The sequence below is a fragment of the Psammomys obesus genome, unplaced genomic scaffold (genome assembly GCF_907164565.1).
Source record: "Psammomys obesus unplaced genomic scaffold, mPsaObe1.curated_primary_1811, whole genome shotgun sequence".
Taxonomy (NCBI): Eukaryota; Metazoa; Chordata; class Mammalia; order Rodentia; family Muridae; genus Psammomys; species Psammomys obesus.
In genome coordinates this window covers 4,989,590-5,006,594 of record NW_026592776.1, presented here as the reverse complement: position 1 = coordinate 5,006,594, position 17,005 = coordinate 4,989,590, and the positions used below count along the sequence as shown (strand labels likewise).

The 17,005-nt window shown below is 37.8% G+C and overlaps 1 pseudogene; it reads right to left on the bottom strand.

Annotated features, from left to right (window-relative positions):
- Positions 1 to 11,367: 11,367 nt before the first annotated feature.
- LOC129683156 (60S ribosomal protein L26-like 1) lies at positions 11,368 to 11,804 on the bottom strand (annotated as a pseudogene).
- Between the last annotated feature and the right edge of the window lie 5,201 nt (positions 11,805 to 17,005).

Sequence of the window (17,005 nt, the reverse complement as noted above, 5' to 3'; positions counted from 1 at the left end):
CTCTCTCTCTCTCTATCTTATCGATTGATCGACTGATCAGAGATTAGTCGTCTTCTGGGTATGTTTTCTGAAGCATTCAGGTTTCACATATACGCTATGGTCTGTAATGTCAGTTACTTTTTGCATATGGTGTGAGATAGGGACTCATGTATTTTTCCCCTTTCTATACTGGTAGGTATCTAATTATTCCAACTCCTTTTTAACAGGCTGTTCTTTTTCTATTGGACTCACTTGGTGCCATTTAAAATATTTATGGTTATATAAGTGGAGAGGTCAATTTCTAAGACCCACTGTGCAATTTATTTGCCAATCATTCAGTAAACATATACTGTCTTGATAGCTTTAGCATCATAATAAGTCATAAAGTCAGATAGTGTAAGTTCTTACCTTTATTCATTGTCTACAAAGTTATTGACATATATATATATATATATATATATATATATATATATATATATATATATTGGTTTTCATGTCAGCCTATACTTAGATGGTCAATTTCTTTTTTGTTGTTTTGAGACCGAGTCTCACACTTTAGTCCAGACTGACCTGGATGTAACTATGTAATTCAAGTTGATCTTAAACTTGCAGCAATTCTTGTGTCTCAACTTTCTCAGTATTAAGATTATAGATATGAGCCTCTGTACCTTGTTTAGCCTTCCAGATTCTACAAAAAGTCATGCATATGTGTACTGGAAAGCATTTTTTTTCCTATAGATCAATTTAAGGAGAATTGACATCTTACTAACTCCATCTATAAAATGATGTAGCTCTATCATTATTTAAATCTGTCTTAATTTCTTACTTTAGTACTTTATAATTTTAGTGTAGAAGCTTTAAAAGTCTGTTTCCATAAAATTCTCATGCCAAAGGTACAGATGTGATACACAATGTATTTTATATATTTATTATGTAGAACATATAGGTTATAAACTCCATCTTACACATAATATCAAAAATATGTTAGCTGTGTTAGAATTGTTTCATACTTTTTGATACTGTGAAGGGAAATCAGTTTTTAAAGTTTCACTTTTTAATTCTTTGTCATCTGAATAAAGTTTCCATATACCCTTTGTATTCTGTGACTTTATTACATTTTCTTACCAGTTTTTAGATACTGAGTCTCCTGCCTTATGTACATGATCATGTCACCAGCAAAACAGATTTTTTTTTCAATCTTTCTGCCTTTTACTCCTTTTCAGTTTGCCCGACTGAACTAGGTAAGACCTCTTGTACAATACTGAATACGTATGTTGATAATGGGCAAACTTGCCTTTTAATAGTCTCAAAGAAAAGTCATTCAGGCTTTCACCATAGCTGCTTCTCTTAAAAGTTATTCTTGGAAGGGTCTGGAGATCCACAAGGAGAAAAACAGAACCAAAAAATCTGGGCCCAGTGGTCTTTTCTGAGACTGATACTACAATCTAGAACCCCTGCACAGAGGTAGCCTATGTCAGCTCAGTGTCCAAGTGAGTTCTCTAGTAATGGGAACAGGGACTATCCCCGACTTGAACTCAATGGCTGGCTCTTTGATTACCCCCCCCCATGGGGGAGCAACCTTACCAGGCCACAGAGGAAGACAGTGCAGCTAGTCTTGATGAGACATGATAGGCTATTGTCAAATGGAAGGGGAGAACCTCCCCTATCAGTGGACTAGGGAAGGGGCATGGGAGGAGATGAGGAAGGGATGGAGGGCAGGATTGGGAGGGGAGAAGGGTGGGGCTACAGCTGGGATACAAAGTGAATAAATTGTAATAAATAAAAAATTATATTAAAAATGTTGTTCTTTAGCAGATTGAAGAATTTTGCATTTAAGAAGCCCTTGGCTGACCCGGGGACATGGCTCAGTGAATAAAGTACTTGTTTTGTAATTGTGAGGACTAAAGTGCAGATTTCCAGAATTTATATAAAAGGTAGGGAGGTGTGGCAGGAGTTAATCGCCTGTAATCTCAGCACTCAAGAGGTAGAGATAGGAGATTCATGTTTAAGTAGACGAGCTGCAATTAGTGAGCTCTGGATTCAGCTACAGATCTTGTCCCAATAAATAAATAAAGTGTGGTGGCCCTGTCTATAATGATCTAGGCCCTCCTACATTAACCATTCATCAAAAAATGTCCCCACAAGCCAATCTGATGGGGATAGTTCCTCAGTGGAGGTTCTCCCTCTTCAGGTGACTTTACTTTGTGTCAAGTTGACAAAAAAAAAAAAGCTAGCCAGCATACCTAAGCACACAGATGTAAGGCATCGTGTTACCAGCAAATAATGGGCTAAGAGACCATCCACATTTGAGTCAAAGCCCTTTCGGGAAAGATTGTGTGTGTGTGTGTGGGGAATTGAGATGAAACTGATTTGTTAACATTATTAGCATTTTAGTTTATGATCACAGATCTTTTTGGAAAACCTTTAAATCAGTGGTTCTCAGCCTGTGGGTCACGACTCCTTTAGGGTTGCCGGACCCTTTCACAGGAGTCACATATCAGGTATCCTGCATACTAGATATTTACATTACGAGCCATAACAGTAGCAAAATTAGAGTTATGAAGTAAGTAGCTTTATGGTTGGGGGTCACCAGGACAGGAGGAACTGTATTAAAGGGTCTCAACATTAGGAAGGTTGAGAATCACTGCTTTAACTGTATTGCCCCAGTTTAAAGGTTGCAGCAATGGTTGCGCCTCGATTCTTGTGCAGTTTTGTTCCTGTCGATTCTTTTGGTAAATGTGGATTTAGTGGAGGGAGAAAGATATTTACAGAATGAATCTTTAAAAACTGTGAGCTGGTCTAAGATTCCCTTCGGTCTGAAGTAGCGGCAGAACCTGAGGTTAGGAATGCCTGTAAATTTTCCTCCTTGTGTCACCTATTTCTACCTGAGTCTGTAGAAGCTTCTAAAGCCAACATCCCATTTCATTCAAAATCTATTTGGAAATGTTCCATGTGTGCTTAAAAGGAAACTTACATTGTACTGTTCTCAGATGATGTGTTTTCCAGTTAGACCTTTGTATTGCGACCTAGTTTTCATAACAATTATAACAAAATAGCTAAAATTTATCATCCCACAGTTTGGTGAAGAATAGAAATTCAGACATAGCTTAGTTGTGTATTTTTACAGTGTGTCATTGTTTCTCAGAGTAGCCTTGAATCCCTTGATTCAGAAGATCCTCCTGCCTATGCCGCTCAAGAAACTGGCACATGCCAGAATTGACTTATAAACTTCCAAAAGTTAATTGCTCTATATGATGTAAAACACAGGCCTCACCTCAAAGGCGGGGGGGGGGGATGACATATTATTCTGAGCCCAATATTAGTGACGATGGCATGGGAACATGAATTCAGGTTAACACGAACGGTGTATTCAGATATGGAAGCTGTTATATGAATTTACTATAGCCACAGAACACAAGAAAGTCATAAATCAAGGCATTTACCAAGCACTCTGGTGGGTCCTTAAGATAGGTGGGTTACAGCAAAGCAGGGAAATAGTCATTATGGGTATCGGATGGTATCTGGCTACACTCCTAGCTTTGGGATTGGTGGAAGATAGTGGCTGGCTAATGTGATGCATTCTAAAAGGTTTTCCTGATAGCTGAAAGGATGTTAGAGCAGATACAGAGGTGGACAATAAATAGCTATTAAGGGGATTAGAGATAGAACAATGTAGCTTTAGCACTAGATCTGCCACAGGTCAACTTTCCATAGTGACAAAGTTCTAATCTGTTAAGGGATTCTGTAACATCTTCACCACAGCTGGAGATCTTTTTTTGGAAATCTTATATCACAGTCCCTTGTCTTGGGCAAGCTTCACATTTTGTACATGAAAAGGGGAAGTGCTGTTTTATAGGCTAGGTTTCTAGAAAGCGTCATTTCTAGAATCTGACAAAGATAGGCTGAGTGAGCAGGAGAGCGGTTTTTAGGACAGAAAATCTTTATTAAAGGCATTAATAATAATCTGTATTAAAGTCTTTAAGGGAGAAGGTCTTGGGTCATATTGACAGTATTAGCCATCACGAGCTGGGTCTAAGGTTTTTTCTTTTTCTTTCTTTGGTATCTGATGTAACATTTCCATAGTTATGTAATATAAATATTACATTTAAGATTAAAGCAATCAAGAACACAGTGTGGCCAAAAGATGTAAAAGTAACAGATGAGAGAAAGCAGTCATGCTAACCCAAATAATTCTGTGTATTCTTAGACTGTAACTAGATAGACTATGTGTTTTTCTATGCTTCTATAGGTATTTATATTTTATTAAATATTTTATTTGGAGACTGGAGAGATGACTCAGTGGTGAAGAGTGCTTGCTGCCCTGCTAGATGTCCCAAGTTCAATTCATAAAATACACACCAGTCATTTCACTATTCCACAAACACATAAAACAAAACACACACACACACACACACAGTAAAACCAACAAACCCACAAATCTTTCAAATCATACATAAAAATCTCACCTGAAATACTTGAAATAAATATAATTTATTTATATTATATGAATAATTATAATCTCTCTCTTTGCCTCCCTCCATTCTTCAGTCCCCCACCGTGTGTGTTTGTATGGTGTAGGTGTCATATATCTGAGGGTACGCGTGCCTGTGTGTATATGAAGGTCAAAGAAGGACATCACTCTTTACTCCTTTGGGAAAAAGTCTCTCACTGGACCCTGTGCAGCCAATCCCCCTGTCCCCACCACCCTTCAGTGCTGTGGTTACTGGCATGTATATGGCCACACTCAGCTTTTTCACTGTGGTTCTGGGATCTGAGCTCAGGTCCCTATGATTACAAATCAGGAGCTCATATCCACTGAGACATCTTTCCTGCCCTAATAATTACCCTTTGACTCTAACTTTTCTTTTGGCCATTTGACTCCTTCATTATAACCTCATGTGGAGTGATCAATTCCAATTCTACAGAAGGACCAGTCTTTAATATCTAAAGGATCGTAACTCTGATTCGTGGGCCAATAATTTCATTCATCCCGTTATTTTGCTATTGCATCACATTCCAGTTTAAGGAAGTCAATGGATAGCACATTATGGAAGAAACTAGGTAAGTAAGAAAGTATCACTTTGAAATTTTTGTCTAACAAAACCACCCTTTTCCACATAGGAAATATTGTTAGTGACTATTACTAGGAGGTAGGTGTGTGAGTTATCAAAATTCCACATATTTTTATAGAAATAGCCAGATAGTGCTCCTCATTTTACAGTCAGGAGACGGAATGGGACCCCAGTTGGAGTTGTTTTATATTGCCTATTTGTTCTCTGTAGAAAATAAGAGTATTATTTTTCATGTGTAATTTTCTTTTTTTATTCTTTTTATTTTCTTTTTTTAAACTCTTATTAATTACACTTTATTCATTTGTATCCCCCCATAAACCCCTCCCTCCTTCCCTCCTAATCCCACTTTCCCTTCCCCTTCTTCATGCATGTCCCTCCCCAAGTCCACTGATAGGGGAGGTCCTCCTCTCCTTCTTTTTGATCTTAGTCTATCAGATCTCATCAAGACTGGCTGCATTGTCATCTTCTGTGGCCTGGTAAGGCTGCTTCCCCCTCAGGGGAAGGTGATCAAAGAGCAGGCCAATCAGATTATGTCAAAGGCAGTGCCTCATCCCATTACTATGGAACCCACTTGGACACTAAACTGACATGGGCTACATCTGTGCAGGGGTTCTAGGTTATCTACATGCATGGTACTTGGTTAGAGTATGAGTCTCTGGGAAGACCCCTGTGTTTAAATTTCTGGTTCTGTTGCTCTCCTTGTGGAGTTCCTGTCCTCTCCAGCTCTTACTATGTCCCACGTCTTTCATAAGATTCCATGCACTCTGCCCAACAGTTGGCCATAAGTCTCAGCGTCTGCTTTGATAGTCTGCAGGGCAGAGCCTTTCAGAGGCCCTCTGTGGCAGGTTCCTAACTTGTTTCCTGTTTTCTTTCTTCTGATGTCCATCTTCTTTGCCTTTCGGGATGGGTATTGAGCATTTTAGTCAGAGTCCTCCCTTTTGATTAGTTTCTTTAGATGTACAGATTTTAGTAGGTTTATCCTATATTATATGTCTATATGAGTGAGTATATACCATGTGTGTCTTTCTGCTTCTGGGACAGCTCACTCAGGATGATCCTTTTCATTTCCCACCACTTACCTGCAAATTTTATGATTTCCTTATTTTTCATTGCTGAGTAATATTCCATTGTGTAAATGTACCACAATTTCTGTATCCATTCTTCAGTTGAGGGGCATCTGGGTTGTTTCCAGCTTCTGGCTATTACAAATAAAGCTGCTACAAACATGGTTGAGCAAATGTCCTTATTGTGTACTTGAGCCTATTTTGGATATATGCCTAGTAGTGGTATAGCTGGATCTTGAGGAAGCGCTATTCCTAGTTGTCTGAGAAAGTGCCAGATTGATTTCCAGAGTGGTTGTACAAGTTTATTTATATTCGCACCAGCAGTGGAGGAGAGTTCCCCTTTCTCCACATCCTCTCCAGCATGTGTTGTCACTTGAGTTTTTTATCTTGGCCATTCTGATGGGTGTAAGGTGAAATCTCAGGGTCATTTTGATTTGCATTTCCCTGATGGCTAATGAGGTTGAGCATTTCTTTAAGTGTTTCTCTGCCATTCAATATTCCTCTATCAAGAATTCTCTGTTTAGCTCTGTTCCCCATTTTTTAATTGGATTACTTGATTTGCTGCTTTTCAGCTTCATTAGTTCTTTATATATACTGGATATTAGCCCTCTGTCAGATAAAGGGTTAGTGAAGATTCTTTCCCAATCTGTAGGCAGGCGTTTTGTTTTGATGATGGTGTCCTTTGCTTTACAGAAGCTTTTCAGTTTCATGAGGTCCCATTTATTGATTGTTGCTCTTAGAGCCTGTGCTGTTGGTGTCCTGTTCACAAAGTTGTCTCATGTACCAATGAGTTCCCCACTTTTTCTTCTAACTGATTTAATGTGTATGGTTTTATGTTGAGGTCTTTGATTCACTTGGACTTTATTTTTGTGCAGGATGCTAAGTATGGATCTATTTGCATTTTTCTACATGTAGACATCCAGTTGAACCAGCACCATTTGTTGAAGCTGCTATCTTTTTTCCATTGTGTGGTTTTGGCATCTTTGTCAAAGATCAGGTGTCCATAAGTATGTGGGTTTATTTCTGGGTCTTCTGTTCGGTTTCATTGATCCACCATTCTGTTTCTATGCCAGTACCATGCAGTTTTTATTACTGTTGCTCTATAGTACAGCTTAAGATCAGGGATAGAGATACCTCCAGAAGATCTTTTATTGTAGAGGATTGTTTTAGTAGTTCTGGGTTTCTTGTTATTCCATATGAAGTTGAGAATTTTTCTTTCAAGGTCTGTAAGGAATTGTGTTGGTAATTTTATGGGAATTGCATTGAATCTGTAGATTGCTTTTGGTAAGATGGCCAGAAAATAAGAGTATTATATACTCATCTTAAAAATTCAAACTTATTTCCCTGTGGGATACAGTTGATTTATAAAAAATGGCTCTTGCAACATAATCTTTTAGATTACAATTTGTTTATTTATTTTTAAATTATTTCTATATTCCTATTTTTGATTGTGAATCATTTATATTCTTAAAATTATACACAGCAATTTTACTGTCTTAAAATTCTTATTCTCTCCCCTTTGCTTTTGTGATATCTCTTTGGCTCTAGTATTTTTCTAATATTGATAAAACATCATGAAGATTGCTGCCAAGGCGAATGACTGCATTGTATTATTTTGTTAAAAAAAAAAAAGTCAACTCCAATTTTTTGGTATCTCTAACTACAGTTGATAGAGCTCAAATTGTTCTAAATTGGTGAGAATTCTGAGTATTTCGTAGGGCTTTCCAGAGCCTTTCAGGCCTGATGCTAGAGTGCACATTTGGAATTTAAGTCTATCAAGTTATTTCAACGAATTGTTGCATGGTAGGTGTGGTTAGGTTTCCTATTGTTGAGTATCTAGGGGCATGTCCAGGAGAGATGGTCAACAGGAAAAGTTCTGCTAAGACAGCAATCAAATGGAATGTTAAGATATTGATAAGCATGTAAACAATTATAAGAAAAACATGATTAATGAAAAGAGATAATAATATTAAATTCACTTATGGTTTTACTAAAAGCAAGCCTGATGTTATTCCTCTGCTTTCAGGAACTGTAGCATGGTAATTTTCAAATATGCTTTTAAACGTTTTAATAGAAATATGTTTTAAAAGTAAAAGTTTGTAGAAATATTAAAGGAGTTTCAAGTTTAGTAACTTACGGTTTTTGATTGTTGATGCAGCTTATATTTGACATTTTAATTTCTTTATTTATCTCTCTCTTGTGTGTGTGTTTGTGTGTCTGTGTATACTCATGTTTGTGCAGGTGCCCATGGAAGCCAGAAGAAGACATCAGATCCCCCAGAACTAGAGTTACAGTTAGCCTCCTGGTGTGGTACCCAATTTTTCTGAAGTGCACATGGATGCTCAGAAAGATCTGTCACATGTTTGAGATGAAACAACAAATCTAAAAGTTCTTATGTTTTTGTAGGAGAGAACCTGCTGCATGAGGGAAGATTGGTTGCCCAAGCTTAAGCTTGAATAAAGACCCTCTTGTAATTTGCAACAGACTCGAATCCTAGTGGTCTTTTGGGGTCTTTCGAATCAGGCACAACAATATAAAATCCTTTTTCATCTAAAAGTATTTCCTTTTACCTTTAACCTTCTTTAATATATATATATTTATATATAACCTTCTTTAATATATATATATTCTATATATAGAATATATATATATATATTCTAAAACTGTAACTTTTTCATACTTGACTCTTTTCTCAGTTTTCTTTTTACAAAATTATAAACTTAGGAAAAATATTATAAAAAAACAACTCTTATTTTAAAGAAGACTCAAGAAGCTATACTCAAGAAGCATAGAAAATATAGACATCATATCTTGTGTTTTGAATGAGAATGTCTCCCCATAGACTCAGGTGCATTTAGTACATTTATACATTTAGTCCCTGTTTGCTGACACTGTTTGGGGAGGTCATGGGAAGATTTAACCTTGTTGAAGAAAGTATGTTACTGAGTGTGAGCTGTTAGAGTTTATAGCCTTGCCCCCACTTCCGGTTTGCTTCCTGATTGCAGTTGAAGATGTGAGCTCTTAACTTCCTGCTCTGGTCTCCTGCTGCCATGCCTCTCCACCACTTAAGGACTCTACCTCTGGAACCTTAATCCTAAATACAATCTTTCCTTTATAATTTGCTTTTGGTCATGTGTTTTATCACATCAACAGTAAAGTAACTAATATGTATCTTAAATATGGAACAATAAGAAAAGGAAAAACATATTAACAATACTGGCCTAGATATTTATATTTTAAATTTAAATTTCTTTGTTAGGTTTGTTTAAGTGCTATGAATGAAAGGATTTTGGACTAGGTTTCCATGAGCACTTACTCACCTGTTAGCCAATCTGATTCAAATCCCTTTGCTGGTGACTTGGTCATGAAAACATACCACATAGTGGGTCTGTAAAGATAATGTAGAAAAGCATAGATACTGATAGAATGACATAACTTTCATAGAAAAGCATAGATACTGATAGATGACATAACCTTCAGGTTAAAATGTAGTCAAAGACAAGGTAAAAAAAATTTAATAACAATGAAATAAGATAAGATCACCTGCTTATTTGTTATTGAGGTTGTAAGTCTTAAGCAAACCTCATTGCTGTTTGGATTCTAAAATAGTTTTATTTTGAATAATCTGTTTTTGTTTCTGTGTGTTTTTTTTTAATTTACCAGAAAGAAAAAAAATCCAGATTGATCATCTTGGGCATATACCCAAAGGATTTTAAAACAGCACACTACTGAGATATTAACTTATTAACACACTGTTCACAATAGCCAAGAAAGAATTAGAACCAGCCTAGAGTTTTACCAACAGATGAATGGATATACAATATATGGTACATATGCACATACACAATGAAATCTTATTCAAATATAAAGATGATCATGATAGTTGCAGCAAATGAATAGCACTGAAATAATTATGTCAACTAAAATAAATCAGAATTTAAAATATTTTATGTTTTCTGTCATATGCAGAAATTAGATTTAAAATTGTATCCAGGCATGGTGGTACATGCCTTTAATCCCAGTGTTCAGGGAGGCAAGCAGAGCTCTGTGAGTTCAAGGCCAGCCTGGCCTACAAAGCAAGCCTGGGACAGCCAGGGCTGTTACATAGAGAGACTCTGTCTCTAAAAACAAAAACAAACAAACAAACAAAAGTGTGTGTGTGTGTGATGAACAAAGAAACACAGGGGATTATGAAAGGGGAGTAAGAGATCTTAAATCATGGGATCAGAGTTGGAACTTAATCAGTATATTAGCTATTTTCTTTTGCTGTACTAAAATACCATGACCAAAATCGACTGACAAAAGGAATAGCTTCTTTTGGCTTACTGCTCCAGAGGCCGAGTTCATAATGCTGAAGAAGGCATGGCTGCAGGGGACCAGAGCAAGGAGCTGGGATATCACATCTCAGTCATACACACAAAGTGGAGAAAGTAAGAAATGGGGTAACTCTATAGGCCCTCAAAGTCTAACCCAGTGATGTACTTCCTCCATCAAAGCTTAGCACCCTAAAAGCACCATAATCTCACCAATTGGTACTACCAACTGTGGTTCAGATTTTCAAATACCCAAGGCTTTGGAGGATGTTTCTAATTTAAACCATCTCAGAAGGTAGTCAGATTGAGGGGGTCAAGAAGCATGAACGATGAATAGGTGAATTAGAACAGAGTATAATGACTTATGTACCTGAAAGTGCTTTGATGAAATCCAGTACTATTTATAAAAACTTTAAAAAATTAATTAAAAACAAGACTTCACATACCAAGTAGATTGAGTCACAAAACCTTTATATTACAGTCTCAAACAAGAATATTAAATCTAGACACAGGCTAGGAGACAGATGGAAATGACACATAGCAATGATGTGAAATCAACAATTATGAACACACACCAAAGGAACACATAGCATATCTATGTTACTTGAGAGAATAGTTTTAATGAACAAAAGAGAAAAATCTACATTTCTGGGGCTTTGGTTTTTTTGTTTGTTTGTCTTGGTTTCTCAAGACAGAGCTTCTCTGTGTAGCCCTGGCTGTCCTAGAATTCATTTTGTAGACCAGGATGGCTTTAATTCACAGAGATCTGCCTGCGTCTGCCTCCAGAGTGCTGGGATAAAAGGTGTGCACCAACACTGGCTCAGACATTGGTCTTAAGAGCTAACCATCAGAGAAGGAGACACCCTCTAAAAGCAGTAAAAATCATGTTTTTTTTTCCTACTTAAGCAGTCTTTAATAAAAGTTGTGTAAGAGAAGCTTCTATTGCCACACCCTCTCCATCATTTTTTTCTTGTATTTGCCTTTCTCCTTTCCTACTTGTCAAGACTTGGATTTCCTTTCCAGGATCTTCTTTACAGTCTCTGTACACCTTTAGCCTGGTGATAACCACCTTGCTGGGGTGGATGCCCACATGGAAGATTTTATCATTAGCCCTTTCTAGCTGCACTCATTCAGTATAGATGACTTATTTCTTCCTGTCTATCTGGACCGCTTTGCCAATCTTCTGGCTTTTGTAGTGTCCTTGGACAACTGAACTTCATCACCCTTTTGAATGGGAACTGATAGACATTATACTTCTGTCTCAGCTCTTTGGAAAGAGGGGAAGACGTGATCTTCCTCTGAATGTGAGAAAGTGCATTGGAATGCTGTTTGTGGTTCTTGTTCCGGTCAGAAGTCACAAAGGGATAGAGCTTCATTTTGGCGGCTGCGATGGCTGTAAAAAGAAAGAGCTAAAATTCTTTTATTTTTTTAAAGGGCAATAAAGTAATTTGAAAATTCTTCAGGACATCCCAAAGGGTCTTTATACGACTTAAAATGTCCCATAATCAAAGTTTTTAGCTCAGTTTTTACTTAAGGAGTACAGATCTCTTTTCCCTCTAGGCTTTATTTTTTAAAAGACCACACCAATCTTTTCTTATGACGCACAATTGTGTTTCACTTGAGATTACTAGAGAAGACTAAAAAGAAAAAGAAAACGAAAAAGAAAAAGAAAAGGTGAATAAGAAGGAGGAAGAGGCAAGGGAAGCTGATAATAAAAGGTTGAAAAAAAGATGATTCAGATCTGACACAGTCTCTAATTTTTAAATATTTGTTTGATTTAAAATATCTCGAAATATTTTTTTGTGTATCAAAAAAACCCTCTCTTAGTTTCTTTTTTTTTTTCCCCTGAGACAGGGTCTTATTATGTAGCCTTGCCTATTCTGAAACTCACTATGCAGACTAGGCTGACCTCAAGCTCACAGAGATACACTTGTGGTGCCTCTGCAGTGCTGGAATTAAAGGCATATGCCACCACACCCAGCAAATAAACCAGCAATTGTATTATTTTTCACTTAAATATTTTAAAGTATAATTAAAGTGGGCTGCTCATTCATCATATTTATTTTAAAAATCATTATTTTAATTATGCATGTGTGTCTGGGGTCAGGTCGTGGGTATGTGGACACGAGTCCAGAGGTCTGAAGAAAGCATCAGGATCCCCTGGAGCTGGAGTGACAGGTAGTTAAGAGTCTCCTGACATGGGCAACTGAGAGGTGAACTTGGCTCCTCTGGAAGAGCAGCATGCACTAACTGCTAAGCTATCTTTCCAGTCCCCCATTTGCCATCTTTAGTTTTATTGTCATGACCTCTGGTGTACAAAATCAAGCAAAGACAATTTGAGAATATTAAGCATTTCTCATTTTTAAAATAATACTGCATTCTCTTAGTCATGGTCAGACCATTTAAAAAAAAACTCCTCTATTTTGGTTAAACAATGCCAATTCCAAAGTGACTTATTTTTCTAGATTTGTGCCCTCTCAACCCTCTGTAAATGGCTGACCATGAGAAACATTTCTTGATAGCCTGACATTTTTTTTTAATTTTTTTAAGTTGGGAGATTTAAAAAATATTAGTTAATTATATTTTTATAGCCAGACTGTGGTTTCCCCTCTCTCTTCTCCTTTTAGTCCCTGCCTATCTCCCCTCTCCCCCCACAGCATCCACTCCTTCTCCACTTCTCTTCAGAATACGGCAGACACCCCATGGATATCAGTTAGCCATGGCATATCAGGTTGAAGTAAGACTAGGCACCGCCTCCCTATTAAGCCTGGAGAAGGCAACCCAGTAGGGGGAAAGAGAGACCCAAAGGCAGGCAACAGTCAGAGACAGCTCCTGCTCTCTCCTTTGGCAGTCCCAGAAGATCAAGCTACACAACCACAACATATATGCAGAGGGCTTAGGTCAAACCCATGCAGGCTCCCTGGTTAGGAGTTCAGTCTCTGTGGGCCCCTGTGAGTCCAGGTTAGTTGAGTCTGTTGGTTTCTTGGGTTGTCCTTGACTTCCATTAGCCTGACAGTTTTTAACCTACCACATATCCTCTTTCACTAGCTACTCCTAGAATGTTGGAGTATGGACTCAAAAGGAAAACTTTTCGTCTCCATTTGCTTCCCTTTTTTGCCACATAACTGTTCCAGCTTGGATGGAAATGATAAACTCTGGGTTTTATGCTAGAGACCTCCTTGACTGATGAATAAAGCCTGTGGTATTCCAGAGTCACTTGTTCCTTTGTCTATCTTCTTTGCCAATCATACATATGGCATTACTATGATTATCAAACACACAAAGAGTTGGAATATCAAATGGTGTTTTTTTTTCCTCTGAATATTTCCTTCTTCCTTGAATTTCTGTTTCCATTTCTAAAATTTCGTTTTCTCTCTGTTTTTTGTTTGTTTTTTATTTCAAGAATCCATGGTATGTGTGTTTCAGATCATAGTTGTGTACCTTTCATGGTCCCTCAGTGTTTCACCCCAGAGTCAGTTCTTCCCATCTCATCTCAGATTTATATTTCACTTTGACTGGTCCATGAGGGGATCAGTCATTCACTCTTTGAGGTATCTTCCCAGCTGAGCATCTCGGGAATGATGTATGTTGTTTGGGGTTTCCTCAGAGGCCACTTCACATCCTGGGGAGTTCCCCTGACACCTCTCTCCTGTTGGGCTGGGGGGAACATGCACTTGTTTTCTTTGACATCTTTATGATCGAGGCCTCATAAAGTTTCTAAACTAAAAGGGCAAGGTTGCAGTGAACAAGACAGGAGTCAGAAACCTTGCACAGTTAGACACTTGAGGAGCAGCAGGACAGAAAGGTCAAATGCTAGCAAAAAATGCTTTCAAATGAGCAAATACCTCAAATGAATATGGATCCAACAACAGTTTGGGATAAAAACCAAATGGACCGTTGATCAAACCAAAGAGAGGTCTGGACTGCAGAAAGAACTAACATCCAGCCACACAGGCAACTCAAAGAGTTAAGGACCAAGAGGCCCATGCTGGTACCTGGTACAGCTCCAGGTGACTTTTCCATGTAAAATAGATTGCCCTCTCCATCCTATTAAGGTAACAAAACTGTCCTAACAAAGTATTGCTATCACCTTACCAAAAGGCTCTTATAACCAACTATGAGTGACCATAGCCTTGGAGCATAGATTGGGGACTTCAGTACACATGCTCTTTGCATTTGGTACATCAAGATATATTAAGTACACATCTATAAATAGTTTGGAGATTCATTTATATTTAAGTGCAATAATATTTTAAAATGCTTACCAAATTTGTTTTCTCAATGAAAATGCACTTTAATTTATTTAGCTTTAAGTCTTTAATCAGTGTACTCCTTGGATGTCTCTATAGTCTTGCTATTGTAAAGATATTAGTTTCAAGCTTCTTCTTTTGAGGCAGGCTTTATCTGGGTGTAGCTTTGGCTGTCCTAGAACTCAGGCTGTAGACCAAGTTGGCTTTGAAGAGATCCACCTGCCTCTGCCTCCCAAGTGCTGGGATTAAAGGTGTATGCCACCATTGCCTGGCTCATGCTCTTTTTAAAAATCATCTTGTTTGTATTTATTTATTTATTAAAAATAGATTTTTTTTCACATAATATATTTTGATTAGTTTCCCATTTCCCCAATTCCTTCTAAATCTGCCTACCTCCCCTCCCATCCAAACCTACACCATTTCTTGCTCTCTCTCATCATAAAACAAAGAAGCATCTAAAAACAATAGAAAAATAATAAAACAGGTTATAATAAAAACAAACCTATATTGTAAAAATAAAATCAAGCTTCCAGATAATAACAGTGGAAACCACTGTTTCAATGTGCTATGGAACTTAGAGTGGAGAAAATTTTTTTTTACGTTTGTTTCATCTGTGTATATATGTTTGTGGGTTCATGCATACCATGGTGCATGTGTAGAAGGATATTTTGCCAGAGATGTTTTCCTCCTTCCACCACTTCATTGGTCCTGGGAATTGAACTCAGGTTGTCCGGCTCCAAGGCAAGTAGCTTTACTTTCTGGGCTGCCTTCCTGGCATCTATGCAGGGGAATCTTGATGCAATGGTTGGCAGAGGCCTCATCCTTATTTACTTTATCGTTTCAGTGCACACTGGCCTGACTTCTAGCAGTACTGAATTGTTGCCTGGGGCATTTCTCTTCCTTCTTAAGACCTTTTGGCCAACCAGTCCAAAGAATACATGTAAAAGCAGAATATTAGTTCCCTTTTTCTTCTCTGGGACCAGATGTTTAACAAAAAGCAACTTAAGGAAGGAAGTCATTTTGTCCTACAGTTGAGAAGAATGTAGTCCATCATGGTGAGAAAGCCATGGTGGCAGGAGTACTGTGGACCCTGGGGCACCCAGAAAGCAGAGGAGAATGACAGTGTTTTCTCCTTTAATTCAGTCCCAGCCGCAGCCCATGGGATGGTGTTGTCCACATTCAGGGTGTTTCTTCTCTCCTCAGTACCTCTCATTTAACAAATTTTACTAGAATAAAATAAATTCATTATGTTATGTGTGTGTGTGTGAGAGAGAATATGTGTCTGTGTTCATGTACTCACATGGGCGTGGGTTGTGTGAATGCATGTGTGCATGTGTGAGAGCCAGACGATAACTTTATGAAGTGTCCTCTTAGGGACTGGTTGGGGTTCCTTGTTTGCTTTCTGTCAATGGTACTCTGTGGGAGTCATCTCCTCATGAATAGCTTTTGTTTAACAGCTAATCGTTGATTCAGTATTGTAGGTGTGCTGCATTGATCAAGTAGGTGGAACAAAGAAAAGGAGATGGCTTCTTAACTTCCCTTGCAAGCTGAGCCCCCCTTCCCCACCTGCTGAACACAATGATGTTGCCGTTAAAAGCACTTATGAAAAAGAGTAGCATATGAGATATGGAGTTTCTTGGCTTTTGTAAAGGAAGCTACTGGTGGTCTAATAACAAACTAATAATATAAATGCTCTTGAAACAAGCACAACTGGAGCTCAGCCTTTTGGTGACAATCTGATTTGAGCATCCTTAGTCCAGGCCCACAGTGCACTATTTAGAGCACACTGTGTTTAAAAACTAAGTGAGAGAGATGGCTCAGTGGGTAAAGGAACTTTCTATGTAAGCTTGATGACCTAAGTTTAATCCCTGGAACTCTGAAGACCTATGCCACAGAGTCTTCTGACTTCCACAGACTCAATGTGACATTCATGTGTGTTCTTATTCTCCCTTTTCCCTCCTCTCTCTCTCTTTCTCCCCCTAGTTCTTCCTTTCCAGAGCAAGCTCTTCTTACATATCCTCATGAACAAGTGCTCTTTGATAAGTCTCTGTGCATTTGAAAACATATATTTTGGGAGTTTTTGAAGTGTTTCATAAATATTCAGTATGTTAATTGGTTTCATGGTGTTTTTTCAAGTCATCTATATAGTTATTGGTTTTCTTTAGTTTTTAAAGTATTTAAAAGTGTTGGAACACTTATGGGTATAATTATGGATTTTTGTATATTTCTCCTTAAACGTCTATCAGTTTTTAATTCATTTACAATTCTGCTTTTGGGTGCATAAAACTTGATTGTCAAGTCCTCTTTCTGAATTTAATTTTATGAAA